Here is a 21,539-nt window from a genome sequence, read left to right on the forward strand (position 1 = left end):
AAATATTCTTCTAGATTTTTTAGTTTATTTTAAACTTAACTATATTAAAATAATTTACATGACAAGTTTCAACTAATCTAAAAGCTAATCATTGATTATACACAAGAAAATATTTCATAAACTCAAAATCTGCACTTAATTCACAAGCTTCCTAAGCCTACACTTCCAACATAGGCTTCTTAAACCATGACTCCCAAAACCTGTACTCCAAACACAGTTATTACTAGAAGAAATTCGAACTTTAATGTCGGTTGGAAAAAGTGAAATCATATGTATAATGTCGGTTTAAAAAAAAAACGAATCTTTAATGTCGGTTTTAATCCGACATTGAAGATGGGCTTTAATGTCGGTTTAAAACCAACATTAAAGGTGTAATGTTATTTTTTTCTTATTTTATTAAATAATATATCCTTAAATCCCTAAATCCGTCGCCTCTTCAACTTGCACTCCCCTCTCTTCACTCTCGTCATCGAAGAGACCACCGACATATCCCCAAATCAAATCTTTGAAGCCACCGAGATCTACCTGTCCACAAAAATCACCTCCGACACCGGCCACCTCCGCATGGTTTTTTCCTGCTCATCGATCAGTCAAGGAAATTCTTCTGAGTTATTAGGTGACGCTGGGAGCTCTTGCATGATAGAGTTTTCTGGAATCTTTAATAAATCGCAGCGAAGCTCAGGTTCTTTGATAGCTTCAAATTGTAGGAAGGAAAGCATAGATTTCAATGATATCAATCAAGTTGACTGGGTCTCCACATAATCAATACTGAGTACGGACTATCCATCTGTTGGATTTTATATCCTAAAACTCATAGTTTGTAAATTAATAAACATATTCTGTTTTGTTTTCGATAAAGTTGTTATTGAAATTGTAATCTTGAATCCAATAAACTAAAGTCCTGGGGCTATTTAATGTAGTTTGAACTTTATGTAATGACATAAATGTGGATCAAGTTAAAATATATAGCCAAAATGGTCTATGGTATATGAATAAGCTTGGGCACCTTATTCTGGGGACACTATGAATGCGGCCCACACAAACGATGTGATCCTGAATCATTCATATAGAGATATGTGAGTGGGGGCATCCTATGTAAAGAGTTTACATAAGTCTGAACCATGAAATAGTCACTTTTTACGTTCTAAATGCCGTTTTATGTATAAAACTGACTATTTCGTTAATTGATGACCTAGGTAACTTAATCTTAATCCTGAGCTAACTATGAACTCTTTTTCACTTGGAATTATCCTTAGATCTGCATAGGTGGAGGCAACTTATCATCGCAGGCCCAATAAGCCTCCCATTTCAAGGGTAAGATCGGGTGGATAGCTAGGAACATAGGGTGCAAGACGGAATTCACTCCTATCCATTATAGGGATAATAAATAGGTTGTTCCCTTTAGTACTGAATCCAGGTCTTGAACAAGGGACCCCACCCTCTCCTTGGCTTGAGAGGGATTCGGTTTATAGGTTGGACCTTAAACCAATTGTTCATTAGAGGATCAGTGGAACTTAAGGAGCAAGATTTAGTCTTAGGGGTAAAATGATTTTTATGACCCAACCGAGATTACGAACAACCTGTGAAGGATTAGCTTACTAATCATGCTTATATCAAATGGACACAAATATATCTATAGTGAGGGGAGTGCAACTACGGGACTATAGTGGAATGACCCGTTAGTTAACGAATATTGATTAGCTCCGTCTAAAGAGTTTAGCCAGCTAATCTCATATGGAATAAACTTAGAATAGTATGATAGAATAATTTGAATTGTTCAAATTATGTGAAGAGAGAGAAACCGACAAGTATATGTGATATAGTGGTCGGATTTTTCAGTTTAGAGATACAACTTTAATATTTAAATGTGATTTAAATATCAAGAATATGAATACGTTCATATTCGGAAGCTCAGAAATAATAGAAATGGTCAAAGATGTAAAAAGTCAAAGAGTTGCTTGACTTTGAAAAGTAAACTTTGACGACCTTATATCAAATGTGATTTGAATTTCGAGAAAATGAATGTGGATTCATGCTCGGGAGGTCAAAATTAGTCAAACACGGAAAAAATAAAAAAGTCAAAATGTTGACTTTTTGGTCAAAGTTTGACTTTGACCAAATGACTATTTTGCTTTTTGACTAAAGTTAGTGGGAAAATCTAAACTTTTGTTGGATAATTCCACTAACAATATAGTGGGCTAGGTGTTGGTTTATAGTGGAAACATTAAGCCCACTAAGACAGTGGATTATACGTGTTGAATTTTTATGGATTTGGTTCATGCAATTGTTACATGGTTTTCTCTATAAAATGGGCTTTTGAAATTAAATTAAAGACTTTTGACAATTTGACAATTTTGTTTTCAAAATTGGGCTGAAAAAAAAAACCCAAACCCTACGCAAATTCTATCTTATTTTCCATCTCTTTTCTCTCTCTCGATTTTTTTCATCCATCGGGTCCCACAACTCGGTTCTGAATCCAGAGGATAGTAGGTCAACTCTAGTGGTGGTCCGTTCGTGTTCGGGTCGAGATTCAACGAAGAAGAGCGGTTTTCGGGAGCTACAAAGATAAATTTAATTACTGTTTTTCCTTCAAATTACATGTTATTTTCTTTTAAATTGAAAGCAATTAGGGTGTAATTAGATCCTAATTCCACTATGTATGTCTTGAGTTCCAACATGTGGTATCAGAGCATGTTAGAATTACGTTCAATTGCTTTTGGTAGGTGTTTTTTTCCTTTCTATTCAAGTGTTGAATGAAATATGGACTAAAGTGGATTTATTATGATTTTGACATTTTTTTTCTCTAAATTTCTTGTGGAAATTTGTAATTGCTCACATGTTTATGAGCATTAATGTACGAAAAAGGGTTTGTAAATTTGTTGGAGTCATTAGAGTTGAAATTAGGCTGTAATTTCTTGATTCCGGGAGAGAGAACAGCAGCAAATTGGAGAAAATTTGTTCACAGACCCGAATTCTGCTCCTAGACTCGAGGAGGTGTCCCAAACTCGACCCGCTAGCCCGAGCAATCCAATTTGATTTGGAGAAGCCTTGCATACGCGCCTGCCCGGTCGGATCCAACCCGAGCGCCCGCCCACTTCGATTCGCGCGACCCTGTTTGAAGCTGCCCATGCGCCTCCCGCCTGCTTGAGCCCCGAGCACCCGTGCGCCCACTCTGCCTCCATTGACCCAACCCGCACTTCCGTTGACTGCGCCAGTGGCCGTTGACCAATCGGTCTAGACGGTCTGGACCGGTCCGTTTGACCTGGTTGACCGGTTCAACTTGGTTTTTGGAATTTTTGGGCCGGTTCGGGAGTTTTTTGGCCGGTTCAAAATGGTTCAAAGTGTTTGAAGCCGATTCCGGGAAGTTGATTGCAGAATTTTGTAATAAATTAATTATTTGTTTGTTTCTAATGCCAAAATTGGTCCACTTTAGTGTTGTTTACCTATTATGCATGTGATGTATAATGTTGTTTGATTATGTGTGAATATAGTATGCCATATAGTTTTAAAACCCCACCATTGGAAAAGCATGTGACATGCATTTTTTATATCTTATAAGTGTTATAAAATATATATTATGCATGCTTAATTTTAATATATAAAGATGTTTGATTGAAAGGAAAGCATGTTAATAGATTAGAATGCTTAGGTTATAATTGTTATAAATATATATTTTCATAGTACGTATATCTGTTAATTAAATGAAACCTAGTGACTCTAAAATCTAATAACAAATTGATAAATGACATGCTCATTAAGGTTTAGTTAACCATCGAGCTGACGATCACTCAAATTTTCATTCAGAATAAAGTGCATATCTGTAAAGGACGAGTTTATCAAGAAACTCACCCCGCAATATGACAAAAAGTAATAGATTGATAAGGTGAAGTTTTTACAGTTGACGTTTCAAGAACATCTACTACTGATGATCAGTCGACGTCTTGGTTTAGGTTAAACCGATTTTATGAGCATCCATGAGCGGTGTGAGGTAATAAAATTTGTTTATCACCTAGACATCGTAGGTTAAAAATCCAGTATAAAAGTTATACTTGGATGAATCACCTAGACTTAGGATATGTTTAGTTAGTTGAAATGTATCGCTAAGTATCTTATACTCTAACCGTCTAGAACACATCAGTTGGAGAGAAGTAATGTACTTTTAGCTCTAGCGTCCTTAAGAGTTCACACCGTGAGATTCATGCTTTGCTTTGGGCCGCCCTGGGAGCGGACTCCATTCGGAGAGTGTTTTCATGAGTCAATACCAAGGTGAATAGGGGAAGTTGTTCATAGTAAGTGGGAGAAGGAAGTGTGTCAACACATCCTACGGTCTCTTCCATTAGGTCGCACCGTGAGATTCCTATAATGCGCCTGCATGTCTGCCCTGAAGCGACCTTACCAATCAGGTCCGTTTTCGTTCTTGTCTTTCTAACTTCAGGAGCATAATGATTCAGATCTTCGATGTCTGAAAATGAAGGGTCACACTTACAAGAATTATTAAGTGTTAGTAAATTCTTGACTAAAGTAGCGATAACTGAGCTGCTATAGGAATAAGAGCTATCCTGGTGATAGTATCTAGTCAAGATAGTCTTGGTTCAACGGAGGAATAATCGATCACCCCTCGGTGGAGGTTATTCTAAACCATTGAAATACCGTTGCAAAATATAATAATGAAGGGTACGTTATTAGAATTTTTGCTAAACTTGATTGGATTTAAAAGATTAATGTTTTTTTTTTTTTACTAAAAAGGATATGTTTTTCTTTTCAGCATGACTAGCAATCTAGATCAACTCTTAGCTTCCGAGAAACTAAACGGCGATAATTACTCAACATGGAAAAACAATATGAATTTAACACTAGTATTAGATGACTTGAGCTTTGTCTTAATAGAGGAATGTCCTCAGGCCCCTGCCTTGAAAGAAACACAAGGTAAATATGATTTACTTGTTGCTGAGACATGTTTAGTGGAGGATGATACCTCAACCTGGATATTGGATTCAGGAGCCACTAATCATATTTGCTTCTCTTTTCAGGAAACTAGTTCCTAAAAATAGCTTGAAGAAGGCGAGATCACCCTCAAGGTTGGAACAGGAGAGGTTGTCTCGGCCGAAGCAGTGGGAGAATTAAAGTTTTTTTTTAACGATAGATATATCATACTTAAAGATATTTTGTATGCACCTCTTATGAAAAGGAATTTAATATCTATCAGTTGTATTATGGAACAAATGTATAAAATATCTTTTGAAGTTAATGAAGCGTTCATTTTCAGAAAAGGTATTCAAATTTGTTCTGTTATACTTGAAAATAACTTATATAAGTTAAGACCAACTAAAGGCAAAAATTTGTCTTAAATACTGAGATGTTTAGAACAGTGAAACTTCAGAATAAAAGACAAAAAAGTTTCTTCTAATGCCTATTATGGACTTAAAGACTTGGTCAACATAAATCTTCAATAGGATTGAGAGATTAGGTTAAGAATTGGACTCTAAATTAGTTAGGAAGACAATTCTTTACCTCCATGTCGAAGTCTTGTTAAGAAAAAATGACTAAGAGATCTTTTACTTGGAAAAGTCTCAGAGCAATACCTTAGAGTCGTACATTCGGGACCTCTGTGGACCAATGAATGTCAAAGCTCAAGGTAAGTATGAATATTTCATTCGTTTTATTGATGATTATTTCAAGGTATGGCATAATTTACCTAATGCTATCACACAAGTTGATTCTTTTGAAAAGTTCAAAGAAGTATAAGGCTTGACGGTTGAGAACCTAGTTTAGGTAAAAAATTAAAGACACTACGGGATCAAATCGATGGGAGTACATAGACTTAAGATTCGGACTATATGATAGAACACGTAATCAAAGCCCAAACTCTCTGACCTATATATGCCTCAGCAGAAGAACTGTATCTGAAAGAGTAAACAGAACCTTGTTGGACATGGTTCGCTCAATGATGAGCTTTGCTGAATTACTGATCCTTTGGGGACATGCGTTAGAGGGCGCTGCTCACTATATTTTGGAATAAATGTTCCCTCTAAATAGTTTTCAGAGAACACCTTATAGTATGAAAGTGCGATAAAGGCAGTTACGTCAATCTTTGGATTTTGGATTGCCGCACAACTGTTGGTGCAAAATCCTAAAAAAAATTTGGAACGTCATTCGAAACTAGTGTAATTTGTATGTTAACCAAAGAACACAAAAGTGTGTCTATTTTACATCCTCAAGAGATAAGGTATTTTTACGACAAATTGTCACATTCTTAGAGGAAACCACATTAAGAAGTCATCAACTCGCAGTGGACTTAGTTATTGAATGAAATTTCCAAAATGCTACAGATAGAGCTAAATCATCTACTAAAGTAATAGATAAAACTAGTACATCTGATCAGTCACATCCTTCTCAAGAGTTGAGAATGCCTCGACGTAGTGGGAGAGTTGTTCATCAGCCTGACCGTTACTTGGGTTTAATAGAAAAACAAGTTGTCATACCTGATTGCATAGAGGATCCATCAACCTATAAACAGGCGATAAGAGATGTGGACTGTGATCAGTGGGTCAAAGCCATGGACCTCGAAATGGAGTCTATGTACTTCAATTCTGTCTGGGAATTTTTAGATCAACCAAATGATTTAAAACCAATTGGTTGTAAGTTGATCTACCAGAGAAAACGAGACCAAACTGGTAAAGTATAGACTTTTAAGGCTCGACTTGTGGCAAAGGGTTATACCCAGAGAGAGGGAGTGGAATACGAAGAAACTTTCTCTTCCGTTGCCATGCTTAAGTCGATTAGAATACTCTTATCCATTGCCACCTTTTATGACTATGAAATTTGGCAATTGGATGTCAAGACAACCTTTCTAAACTGCGATCTTGAGGAGTATCTGTATGGCTCAACCAGAGGGGTTTATTGCACAAGGTCAAGAACAAAAGGTTTCTAAGCTTCAAAAATCCATTTATGGGTTGAAACAAGCTTCTAGATCTTGGAATATAAGATTTGATACTGCGATCAAATCTTATGGCTTTGTATAGAATGTTGACAAGCCTTGTGTTTACAAGAAGATCGTCAATTTTACTATAGCATTCTTAGTTTTATATGTTGATGATATTCTACTCATTGGGAATGAAGTAGGTTACCTAACTGACATCAAAAAATGGCTAGCAATGCAGTTCCAAATGAAAGATTTAGGAAATGCGCAGTATGTTCTCGGGATTCAGATTATTCAGAACTGCAAGAACAGAACACTAGCCATGTCTCAAGCAACTTATATAGACAAAATGTTGTCTAGGTATAAGATGCAGAATTCCAAAAGAGGTCTGTTACCTTACAGATATGGAATTCATTTGTCAAAGGATCAATGTCCTAAGACACCTCAAGAGGTTGAGGATATGAAACGCATTCCCTATGCTTCCGCAGTAGGGAGCCTGATGTATGTAATGTTATGTACTAGACCTGACATATGCTACGTGATAGGGATAGTCAGTAGGTATCAGTCCAATCCTGGATATGATCATTGGACTGCCGTTAAAAATATCCTCAAGTATCTTAGAAGATTGAGGAACTACATGCTCGTGTATGGTACTAAGGATTTGATCCTTACTGGATACACTGACTCTGATTTTCAAACCGATAAAGATGCTAGAAAGTCTATATCTGGAGTTTTTACCAGAGAGATCCAGACCATAAAATTTTTGTCTTGAAGTGCCACTAAACGGATAACTGTAAGGGACCTACAATCCCAAGCACTGGCCATAGAGTTTCTCAGGTGTTTCATTTTCATAGCCCCACCCACAAGAACTTCCACTTCTGTTTTCCTTCCTAAAGGTAGCCCTCCACTTCAGGCGATTACGCTCTTCACGGGTTGGATTTCATTTTTTTCATCAATGTTCACTCTTAACGGAGGAGCAGTAGTATGGAAAAGTGTGAAGCAAAACTGTATTGCGGACTCCACAATGGAAGCTGAATACATAGCTGCTTGTGAAGCAACAAAGGATGCAGTATGGTTGAGGAAATTCTTGATAGATTTGGAAGTCGTACCAAATATGCATCTGCCTATCACCTTATATTGTGACAATAGTGGTGCAATTGCAAATTCAAGAAAACCAAAAAGCCACAAGCGCGGCAAGCATATTGAGCGCAAATACCATCTGATCCGGGAGATTGTACATTGTGGAGACATTATATTAACCCAGATATCTTCTGAGCAAAACATTGCTGATCCTTTTACAAAGGCCCTCTTGGCTAAAGTGTTTGAAGGTCACCTACAGAGTCTAGGTCTACGAAGTTTGTAAACTAGGACAAGTGGGAGAACTTTTGGATATATGCCCTAGTTTATGTATTCATATGTTTATTATACTCATATGTTTCTCACTTAAATTCAACATTGTGATACTCCACTAGGAGTTTTAGTCCAAGTGAGATTTTGTTGGATTTTATGTCCTAAAACTCGTAGTTTGTAAATTAATAAACATATTCTGTTTTATTTTTCGATAAAGTTGTTATTAAAATTGTAATCTTGAATCTAATAAACTAAAGTCCTGGGGCTATTTAATGTAGTTTGAACTTATGTAGTGCATAAATTTGGATCAAGTTCAAATATATAGCCAAAATGGTCAATAGTATATGAATAAGGTTGGGTGCCTTATTCTGGAGACACTATGGATGCGGCCAACTTTGTAGTTAGTACGAACGATGTGATCCTGAATCGTTCATATAGAGATATGTGAGTGGGGGCATTCTATGTAAAGAGTTTACATAAATCTGAACCATGAAATAGTCACTTTTTACGTTCTAAATGCCGTTTTATGTATAAAATTAACTATTTCGTTAATTGATGACCTAGGTAACTTAATCTTAATCCTGAGCTAACTATGAACTCCTTTTCACTTGGAATTATCCTTAGATCTGCATAGGTGAAGGCAACTTATCGTCGCAGGCCCAATAAGCCTCCCATTTCAAGGGTAAGATCGGGTGGATAGCTAGGAACATAGGGTGCAAGACGGATTCACTTCTATCCATTATAGGGATAATAGATAGGTTGTTCCCTTTAGTATTGAATCCAGGTCTTGAACAAGGGGCCCCACCCTCTCCTTGGCCTGAGAGGGATTCGGTTTATAGGTTGGACCTTAAACCAATTGTTCATTAGAGGATCAGTAGAACTTAAGGAACAAGATGTAGTCTTGGGGGTAAAATGATTTTTATGACCCAACCGAGATTATGAACAACCTGTGAAGGATTAGCTTACTAATCATGCTTATATCAAATGGACACAAATATATCTATAGTGAGGGGAGTGCAACTACGGGACTATAGTGGAATGACCCGTTAGTTAACGAATGTTGATTAGCTCCGTCTACAGAGTTTAGCCTGCTAATCTCGCATCGTTGAAGCCCATGATCTGTCCATTAGGTTCCCCCACTAGCTCCTATGGAATAAACTTAGAACAGTATGATAGAATAAATCGAATTGTTCGAATTATGTGAAGAGAGAGAAACGGACAAGTATATGTGATATAGTGGTCGGGTTTTTCAGTTTAGAGATACAACTTTAATATTTAAATGTGATTTAAATATCAAGAATATAAATACGTTCATATTCGGAAGCTCGAAAATAATGAAAATTGTCAAAGATGTAAAAAGTCGAAGAGTTGACTTTTGACTTTGAAAAGTCAAACTTAGACCGACCTTATATTCAAATGTGATTTGAATTTCGAGAAAATGAATGTGGATTCATGCTCGAGAGGTCAAAATTAGTCAACACGAAAAAAATCATAAAAAAGTCAAAATGTTGTCTTTTTGGTCAAAGTTTGACTTTGACCAAATGACTATTTTGCCCTTTGACTAAAGTTAGTGGAAAAATTCAAACTTCTATTGAATAATTCCACTAACAATATAGTGGGCTAGGTGTTGGCTTATAGTGGAGACATTAAGCCCACTAAGATAGTGGATTATAGGTGTTGGATTTTTATGAATTTGGTTCATACAATTGTTGCATGGTTTTCTCAAAATGGGCTTTTGAAATTAAATTAAAGGTTTTTGATAATTTAACAATTTTGTTTTCAAAATTGGGCTGAAAAAACAAACCCAAACCCTATCCAAATTCCATATTATTTTCCATCTCTTTTCTCTCTCTCGGTTTTCTTCATCCATCAGGTTCCACAACCCGATTCTGAGACCAGAGGATAGTAGGTCAACTCTAGTGGTGGTCCGTTTGTGTTCGGGTCAAGATTTAGCGAAGAAGAGCGGTTTTCGGAAGCTAAAAAGTAAATTTAATTATTGTTTTCTTTCAAATTGCATGCTATTTTCTTTTAAATTTAAAGCAATTAGAGTGTAATTAGATCCTAATTCCGCTACGTCTGTCTTGATTTCCAACACCATCTTCCTACGTTTCATCTATGAAAGTTGTAAATGAGGGAGGTGGTAATGGTAGGCGGTCAGCTACAACATTTCTTGACCCTGAGTCTGATTATACATATAATGAAGAGTATAGTCAGGATGTGCCAGAAACATTGCGAATGAGAAGAGAACCACTAAGAAAAGGAAAGAGTTGATCTTGTTATCGATGCTGCAAGGGGAATCGATTTACTGAAAAGGAGGTCTGCATCGTGTGTGATGCCAAGTATTGTAGTAACTGTGTGCTTAGAGCTATGGGTTCAATGCCTAAAGGTCACAAATGTGTTACTTGCGTAGGTTTTCATATTCTTGAGTCTAAGCGAGGAAATTTAGGAAAATGTTCCAGAATGCTTAAGAGACTGCTGAATGAGTTAGAGATTCGACAGGTTATGAAGGCTGAGAACTGTTGTGAGGCGAATCAGCTGCCACCAGAGTATGTTTGTGTGAATGGGAAACCTTTATCTTTTGAGGAGCTTACAATGCTATAGACCTGCCCCAACCCACCAAAGAAGCTAAAACCAGGAAATTCGTGGTATGACAAAGTTTCTAGTCTATGGGGAAAGGTGAATCTTGTTATCTTGAGTTTTCCTCCTTTTCTTATTTTCAAGATGTAATTCTTGGTTATTAAATTAAACTTTCTAATCTATTTGACAGGAAGGACAGAAATCTTCAAAGATAATTACTCTTCATCTTAACATTGGGGGGCCTATTAAGGCAGATGCTAGCAATGGAAATACAAAGATTTTTATAAATGGCCGATAAATTAAGAAAGTAGAGCTCCAGATGCTGCAGATAAATTTTGTACCTATAACCTTTGTCTCTAGCATAAACTTCTAAAGTTAAAAGGGAATATTTGATCGTTGTAGTTGGCTGGAGTTCAATGCGCTGGTAATCCACACTTTTGGGTCAATGAGGATGGATCGTACCAAGAGGAGGGTCAGAAGAACACCAAAGGATACATATGGGGGAAGGTACTATCTTGGGCAAATAGACAGTTAATTTTGATTTTAGCTTATATATGTAGCTATAAATGGTCATATCACGAGATTGTCTTTGGACAGTTCCATTGGTAGTTATATTATGAGAAATGGTTATCTTATATCCAAGCCATCTAAGCCTCCTAGCCCAACTCCAGGCTAATCAATCCCCAGAACTTAAGATTCCAAACTCGTGCACCAAATGCACCCCCCCCCCCCCCCCCCCTTATGGGGAACGTATATAGTAAACACTTGTAGAGATTTAAAATAGAAATATTGTAGCTAAACACTGGTGTGGATAATATACCCTACTTTTCTAAAATGGTCACCTACCTACGATTTAATATCCTACGACTTTCCTGATACTCAAATGTTGTAGGGTCAGACGCGTTGTTTCGTAAGATTAGTCGAGGGTACAATAAGCTAGCCTGGACACTCACAAATATATATATAGAAAAAAAAAAACAATAATACCTTATTCTAATTTCAAGTTGGTGGCCCAAACAATCCCTAGCTTTTATGCTTCATAAAATTAAAACAAATAAGTAAATAATTAATCCCCAACACATTTATTTATCTACGTACGTAAATCTCTTAACCACAATCTTAATAATATCTTTCATAATAGGGTTAAGTCAATTACAAGTAGAGATGTTCACAAAGTCTATGGGGTCGGGTCCCTCGGGGACCTACCCCGAATGGGAAAAGGAATCCACGAATACATGGAGAATAGGGGAAGAGTGGGATTTTTTCCCCATTGACAATTTGGGTCGGGGACGGGGATTATATTTTCCGCCCCGACCCCGCCCCGTGTCCCCGCCCCACCCGACTTTTGTATATAACTATAAATTTTTAATATATATATATATATATATATTGTAGACTTTGTTAGGATAATTATAAATATTTTAATTATTTAAACATATATATAATAAAATTGAAATTGAAAAAAAATATTAGAAAAAATCAAGGTTGGAAAATTTTTTCCTTGCCGAATCCCTACCTCATTCCCCATGGGGAAATTCGTGGGACGGAGAATGGAAAATAAGGGCACGACAACGAGGTGACAGGAGCATGGGGACAAAGCTTCCCTCATCCCTGCCTCGCCCCGTGGACATATCTAATTATAAGTTAGAATTACAAGGATTAAATTATTACTTATTGAAGTTTAGTGACTAAATTGTTATAAATTTAAAGTTCAAGAATTACATGGTGTAAAAGTAATTATGAACCTTTATTTCATGAAAAATAAAATGTTAAATTACAAATTGAGTTTCTTAAATATTTTTTTATAATAATTTAATTAAAAGAAATAAAGATATCATATAACTAAAATCTGAATAAGAGATTCTATTTTCCAAATTTAGTTCAAACTAGTTTAAGGACATGATGCAGGTCCAAAAATTTTATATCATAAATGTTTAAATGAATAGACTAATAAGTTTCAATTAAATTTGCCAAATTGAGTCTAGCTGGCATAGTGTTTGTACTATTAATCTCAAAGTCAAAGATTTGATTCCCCCACCCCACATATTGCAACTGACAGAATGACTCGTATAGAATAATTTTTAGTTTGGTTTCCAAAAAAATTTAATTAAAATTTAAATAATAAATATCTAACATGAAATTTAAAAGTAATAAAAAAGAGAATGTGTAAACTTCTATATAGATGTTTTATTTAGTTCATTTATAATTAATATGAAATGTGTTGGACACAATTGGTTTGATCAGGAGTGGTAGTACCTAAGGATGAAGACAGATGTAAAGTAAAGCCAGCCATCGATGTTGGCTTGATCAAAAAGCTACAAGGAAACATTGCCTTTAAAAAGAACTAGTCGTTCGCTACCAAATTGCCATCAATGATGTCTCTTCCTCCAGCTATGATATCTCCTTCTGCTCCTATGACTCAAACTTCTCTAACAGACGTCACTTTCTCTTCCCTCGAGCTTGATCAAGAAAAGCTACAACAAGATCGACCCCTTGCTTCAACTGAAATGATGCCTCCCTCTGCACCCACTGTTGTGCCTACATCGACCCGTAGGGTTGAAAGCCCTAACGCAGCAGAAGAATAAAAGACCATTACTCGTTATTAATTTAGGAAACATGAAGTAATCACACTTAGAAAAGTCAGAAACATTACAGGGACCAAAAATAAATAGCTTACTATAATATTAATCTAGGTTAAGCATGCATAAAATTAATTTTACAGAGAAAGAGAACAAACTTACTTTTATAAAAACCTCGGTTGGAAATCACCAAAAAAAACTCCTTGGGATTAATCAATACCACCAAAAGGTTTCCCTCCTATTCTCTGAGAACTTTTGGTATTTTTGGTTTGTGGGAACCAATTAAATATGGGAAGAGGGTGGAGAATTTTTGGAGAGCAAAAACCTACAAAACCTTTCTATGTTCAAAATACAATTCACCTATAAAACTTATGTTTTGCAAGTCTCTTAACTAACAGGAGAGAGATGAAGATAACATGAGATAACCCATATTTTAGATAACTCCCCTGGGAGTTATTTGATTAATTGATTTAACTAATTAATGATTTCATTTAAATTATATTAAATGAAACATCTTTCACATAACCTATAATTTTAATTCAATAAATTTAATTAAATCAAAGTTAATTAAATTAAATAATTATTTAATTATCTAATTAAATAATTACCAAACTAAATATCAATTATTTAATTTAGCCTATATTTGAATCATTCAATTGTATTTCTCTCATAACCTATAGTTTTAATGTGTATCAAATACGCATTAATTTTAATCTACAGTTTTAGTATGAATATAATTCATATTAAATTAATATTTGAACTCTTTCAAATATTTAATTCTCCATAAATTAATTTTGAATCATATTCAAAATTAAATTTATATTATAAAGATTAATTAAAATATAAACTTTATATTGTGATGTATCATTATACATTATATTATTTTCCTAAGTGAATTTGAACATTTCAAACTTAATTCAAGATATAGTTACCTTAATTCTCTTTACGAACTAGAAAGGAGATCTCATAGACCTACAGGTCAGAAACTCCAATGATATGAGATTAATTGGCTAAACTCATTAACTAAATTAGTCAATATTCGTTAACTGTGGATACACTCCACTAAAGACCTGCAACTGCACTCTTCTCACTGTAGATATATTTATGTGTTCGCGGATATAGATCAGTAACAGCAAGTTAGTTCTTCACGAGTGTTTGTAATACCACCTAGGTCAAATTACTATTTTACCCTTATGGTACCTCTATATCCTTAAGTATCAATGCTTCTCTAATGAATAACTTGTTTATGGTTCAACCATTAAACAGAAACCTCCTCTCAGGCCAATGAGAGGGTAGAGTCCTTTGTTCAAGTCCCGGAGACACCACTTAAGAGAACACTCATCTACTTGCCCTAAAGTTGGGAAGTAGTAAAATCCATCTTGTGTTATTATGTTCCTAGTTCCCCACTCAGTCTTGTCCCCAAAATGGTAGGTTTATTGAGTAGGCAAACTGGCCATTCTGACTCATGCAAATCAAAGAAGAATCCCTCGTGAACAATAGTTCATAATAGACTCAAGATTAAGACTAAATTGCCTAGGTTATCCTATTGAAATGGAAACCTAGCTAGTCAAAGGTGTTACATTTAATGCTTACTATTTCACAGTCCAGTCTTATGCAAACTCATTGCATAGGATACCCTCACTCGCATGTCACCTATATAAACACATTGGATCATTGTGTTTGTATCAAATACAAGGTGGGTTGTATCCATAGTGTCACGAAGATAAGGTACCCATGAGGAACTCTAAATAGAGTACCAGTGAGCGGAAGCGAATCGTTCAAAACCCCATTAAGAAATAACACAAACAATTATAGTCCAGCGGAACAGATTATGCAAAACAATAAATTACAACATGCTTCTTTAAATGAACAGACAAGGAATAGAGTATACAAACCTTTTAAGAACCTTTCTTTAAGTATCCCTTAATTTTTCAGCAACTCGTTCAATAGCATGAACTCGAACTCAACGATTAGAACTTGATCTCAACGAACGATTGGATGAACCTCGGTCACAATCGAGTTCAACTCGATCCTTGAACCTTGAGCGGAACTGGAACACCACCATACGAGTTACTTTGGTATTCTTGGTGTAAGAATCTAGGAGTTGTGGGCTTTGTGAGACTTTGGATAGAGGAATGAAGGAGGTAGACGATCAAGTAAGTGGGAGATGGATGAAGTCTATCGTATAGACTAGATACTCGATCGTTTAGTAAGAAGAAGCCTATCGTATAAACTTACTACTCGATCGTGTAGCAACGAATAAACGAGTAACTATCTTATAGTAAACTCGGTACTCGATCGTTTACACTCTCTATGCTATCGTTTAGTAAAACACTTTTATTTGATAGCCTTTTTTTGAGATCAAACCGAATGAAAATATCAACCTCTGAATTTTGGAAAACCATTTTTCTTTTATCTCACAGTCACCACAAAACTTCCAACAACTTCCCACTCAATTTGGTTATTAAAGAAAAAGAATAATTAATTACTACATAATTAATATATTATAAATACATACAATAACCAACTTATCATATCATATTGATAACCTATAGTTTTAATATTTCATCATATGAAACATATAAACTATAGTTCTTTTTCTATTTTATGGTATTTAATATAAATCATATTTATATTAATTCCTCCAATAATGTATCAAATACATCATATCAATTATATAACATATAATTGAATTTCCTCTTGTTAATTTGAACAGTTCAAGCTAACCCAAAATCTGATTCTCAACTTGAACCCATTGAGCTACCAAGGGAACCTTGTGGACCTGTAGCTTGAAGCTCTAAAGGTACGTGAACAACTGACTAAACTCTTTAATCACGATATTCACCATCTGTTAATTGTCAAGCACTTCATAAAGACCGACGGTTGCACTCTTTGTACTACAAATATATTTCTGTGTCCATATGACCAATCAATAGTGCGATGACCCTTCACAAATCGCTCGTAATTACAGTTTGGCCAATTTATCGTTTTGCCCCTATAGTTATATCTAACTCCTTAAGTACCACTGATTCCTCTGATGAACAATAAGTCATAGTCCTACTATGACTAAGTCCTCTTGGGTGAGGAGAGGGTGTGACCACTATGTTCAAGACCCGTAATTAGCCCTTAAGGGAGTAATTTATCTACTTACCCCTGCTTCGAGAAAGGAATGAATTCCGTCTTGTTTAGCCGAGTTCCCAGTTTCCTAATAACACGAATCCCAAAAATGGTAGACTTATTGAATTGGCATTTTAGTCACTCTCACCCATACAAATCAAAGAACCGCCCTCATGAGCAGGAGTTTCCAACTCACTCAGGATTAAGGTCATGTCACCTGTGGTCATTCTAGGAAAATGTAAGTCTCAATTATCAATGGCGTTATATAAAGAAACTAATCATTTTGTGGTCCGGTCTTATATAAACTCTTTATATAGGATACCCTGCTCGCATGTCTCCACATAAATGCTCAGGATCAGACTATTTGTAGCACTTTACAACTCTTGTAACATCTACAAAGTGGGCTGTATCCATAGTGTCATCAGGATAAGGTACCCCTCTTTTATCCATCTACTACAGACCAATTATTACTTAAGGCACAATCCACTCGTATGTCTCCACATATGTGCTTAAGTTACATAAAATAACCACGAATATTAGTTTATTGGATTGAATAAATGCTTATAAAATAACACTTATTTTTATTAATAACAATATATTTACAAAGTGTTTACAAACTACCAGACTACCAGGAGAATTAGGACACCAATCCCAACAACTCAGCCTTATCATTATACTATAGACCCTTTAGACTGTATCTTGAACATTGATCCCTGTATGTCTGCACATACAGTCCAAGACTCATAAAACACCTAGAATGTTAATTTATTAGATTTAGGGTTATTAAGACAAAATGAATATAACAAAATCAATAACATTTATTGAAATAACACCGTTAATTCTTTATTGATGACAACCAATTATTTACGTTTACTATCTACGAGTTTTAGAGCATAAAACCCAACAAGCTCCCATTTGAACTATAATTCTAGTCAGTGAGATACACATGATATCAAAACCCAAAATAACGGGAGTGGTAAATGTTTGTTGCTATCGTGATTCGAGCTGGGAGTGTATTGTATAAAATAAATTGGAACAATAAGTTCTAAGTATAAATGATGTGTTGATGCTTTGATGCGTTTATGTATTTGTAATGCGTTGGTGCGTTAGAGATGTGCAACAGAACGCACGGCACTCTTCCTATTGACGTTCAAGTTTTCCTAAATTAGACCACAGTATAAATCCAATTTAGGTTCCTGGTAAGTCCAGGGTCGAACTCAAGGATTCAGTTAAGCTAACGCAGACCTTGCGTTGTAACTATTGTAGGGGTTTCCTAAATGTATGAGAGAAATGTGTTATTTACACTATGGTGTTGTACTTGTGCAGGAAGATACAAAAGAGTTGAGTAGTGAGTGATGAATCATGCGAAAATGGATTTTAATGTAAGTGGTATGCGTCGATCTAAGATGAATGTACACAAACCAGAGTGTGATGTGGATGAGATGGGATGATTCGCTTGTCTTTGTTTATGCATTAGACTTTATTCAACACTTCTCAATGCGAATAACATACAAAACCTATCTCTAGGATGCATGCGTCGAACACAGAATGCAATAAACACCAGTAAGTCTATCTCTAGATGTACTAGGCGTTCTACTTGATGCTGGCTTATTTACTCTTTCAAATAATCTAAGCTAAGGATGCTTTTACCAATTGATCAAGTTTCCTTAGGCGTTTGAAGTGAAGTTTTGCATAAAGTATAGATGCATACAAAAGCAATATTTAATCAGATGAAATGAAAGTGATAAATGAGATGAAAGGAACTGAGTTAAGCCGCAGAGTACAATCTCTTGTATCTCTTTGGCTCAATTCTAGTTGTGTACAATCACTTGTATAGGAATTGGACGAAGTGTCTTTCTCAAGCTCGACTTTCTCCACTCCTTGACCGGCAGTGATAGTGGTTCTCAACCCTTCTGATCGTCTTGGCACCACAGTACAGCTTCTAAAGATCTACAATCATGACTACGCTAATACAGAGAGTGAGAACTTGAAAATTTTTGGAATTTGTATCTTTGAACTCTGGAGGGATTTCATCTATTTATAGGCATTGGTCATCTCCAGCTTGGTGATGGGCAGCATTAAAGTCCATGCCTTACTCGGCCGCTTGACATTCAGAAGCTTTTCAGACGCCGCCTGCTGCAGGTGCCCATACTTGCAAGTGGTGATTTGACATAAACAGCCTGCATCAATAAATCTTCTTTGCATTGAATTCCCTCCGATGCATGGCCCATGCGTTAGAGCTTTTGCCTGCGACACTTCTTATTCATGTGTTAGCTTCTTGTTGAAATCCTGCAATATAATGCATTAGTGCCGCAATAAAACTTTTTTTGCATGAGTTTGCTAATGTTTGAGTAATTCCATGCGTTTCTTCTAAAAATGAAGAGAATTTATCATTAAAAACCATAGTTGTTCCAACTTAAGAGCCAAAATAACTTGTATTTCTACAAGTTATAACCACCCCCAAATATGAACAATGCTTGTCCTCAAGCATTCCAAACTAATTATTTGTTATCTCCCTTGTCTTAAGTGTGCAGAGTTCACCTCTCATCATATTCAATTATAAGCTTGAGATAAGAGTTTGGAAAATGTAACACAGATTGACTCTTTTCTAAAAGGAATAATGTTTAGTTTCAGGTGCAGCAAGCCTTTTATCAACAACTCCTTTCGTTTCTCAAACATTCCCGTTTTTTCTAAACCAGCAATGCATTAGATGCTCTTTTTAAGATAAATGCCATATAAAGAAAAAAATTATGAATTTTCAATTACGCATGCGTTGTTCCAGGTATCCCACTTTCATTTTGGCTTGCCCCCACGGGTGTCATGCGAGCATCCAATTACAGGTGAGAACCCTTCACAACTAAACTCATATCTAATATTCATGCGTTTCAAGATACAATTTCTTTAGACTAGATAGAGGAGTTCTATGGGACGCATTAGTCTAGGACTTAACTTCGTTTTGGCTTGCCCCCACGGGTGTCATGCAAGCATCCAACTATGGCTAAGTGCCTGTTCTAACTTTTTAACTCATGTCACTTTAAGGTTTTTTCTTTTGAAGTAATGACAGAGGAGTTGCGTTTAACATTTTTCTTATTTGTTTCCTTTCTTTATGATGTACTTGTTTGATGCGTCTTAACTCGAATTTCCCTCATTCCAAATTTCGAGATGAGCTAAATCCTCATTGCTAAAAGAGAAACAAAATTTCGAAAAAGGCTTTGAGATTGCGAAAAGAGTTTTGATTTAGAGCTTACATGCGTTAGAAAGAAAACATGTAGTCTTTTTAGGGATGTTTAGGCTTTGTTGATTTTCCTAACGCCTGCTCTATACTTATATATTTCATATAATTGATATCATTGAGGTCAGGTAAAGCACAAGACTAGAAAATAGCTAAAGAACAAAAAAAGAGTATGCTAAGGTCAAACACAAGAAAAAAATGATAAAAATTTCTCATTCATTTTCATAGAATAACATGAAATAAACAAACAAGTCAAACTAATACAAAAGATAATCAAATAAATCAAAATACAAAATCCCACACCCCAAAAATTCATTGTGCTAGCGCGTCATCCCTGCGTTCTTCTGCAAGGTCTTCATCCGTAAAGCGCAATGGGTTTCTAAGATGAGCAGGTAGTGGAGGCAGAGCAAACATTCCAACCAAGACCTGATTAATGTATTACGTTGTATAAACAAATTGGTCTTGCATCCTTCTTGTTTTTCTGCCTTAGGTAATCTCTTAGAACCCGGTTTTGTTGCTGAAGGATTTCGATGGATGCGGCCAATGGTCTGAGTTGATCACTGATGAAAGTTTTCAACTCTTTAAGGTCAGTGCTGCGTTGAGGTGGTGCTAGCTTTTCACTTCTTCCAACTGGGTCTTCAAAATTTATTGTGTTGCTTGATCCTAACCCAGTTGGTTCAAAGATGGTTGGAGGAGGCACAAAATTGGGAATTAGACTTGGTGAGGGTGAATGAAGGGAACAAGGGATGTCTTGATCTATGTCAGTAGGTTCTTGATGCGTTTTATCAAGACTCCCTTCTGACGGGGCCACTGGTGAGTCATGAAGAGTGAGGTTTAGGGTTGGCCGCGCTTCTTCATTTGTAAGTTCAAGCTCTACTTTGTAATTTTCATGCTCTGAAGCTTTATCGTTGTGTTCAACTAGCTGGACGCATCTTCTTTTGGGGGCACATTTAGATGATCGTGGTCTGGTTGCCACTTCTTTGGGAGGCAAGGCAGGCTAATGCAGCGAACCATGAAGTAAACGCCTGATTAACTTGATGTCCATCAGACCATCGATCTCTTCATGATCATCCCTCAGAAGGATGCCCCTGCGTTCACACAATGCACAGATCAGCCATGGAAAATACAGTTGTCCTCTTGGTTTGGTTTTGATGGCCTTGATCTGATCCCTTATTNCCATGGAAAATACAGTTGTCCTCTTGGTTTGGTTTTGATGGCCTTGATCTGATCCCTTATTATTCTTCCAACGTCTAAAGGGATGCACTACATGATACAAAAGTAGCCAAGACGCGTTATTTCGACAATGTTTCATCATGCGTTGAAGGCATGATGCTTTTCTTAATAAGATAATACCATAGATTTGCGTTTGGGTTTAGGTTCCTGGAAGCTAGCATCTTTGCTCCATTTCTAGATGTTTGCCACTTGCTTCCAGGCTTGGCTACCATTCTTAACGCATCTTCAAGTTGGCTCGACGTTGGTTGCTCCAAGATGCAGTTGCCTTTTGTGTCCAGATTACTAGCGATGTTGAACACTTCGTTGATCTTATCGGATGAGAAACGCACCAATACCCCATCAACAAACATTGTATTCTTCTTCATGTCAAACTCACAACTGTAGAACTAGGGGACAAGGTTGGGCCAAATTCTTGTGTGCTCAATGAAGAACTGACCCCAACCCATTGCGTTTATGGCGTCTCTTATGTATACTGGCAGCGGGTTGCATTCAGGAAAGAAGCCTTTCTATACAAGGATATCATTGAGCTGAT

General features: G+C 36.2%; 1 pseudogene; it reads left to right on the top strand.

Annotated features, from left to right (window-relative positions):
• Positions 1-424: 424 nt before the first annotated feature.
• On the top strand, positions 425-20,775 carry LOC120067658 (annotated as a pseudogene).
• The last annotated feature ends 764 nt before the right edge of the window (positions 20,776-21,539 follow it).

Source organism: Benincasa hispida, chromosome 12 (genome assembly GCF_009727055.1).
Source record: "Benincasa hispida cultivar B227 chromosome 12, ASM972705v1, whole genome shotgun sequence".
Taxonomy (NCBI): Eukaryota; Viridiplantae; Streptophyta; class Magnoliopsida; order Cucurbitales; family Cucurbitaceae; genus Benincasa; species Benincasa hispida.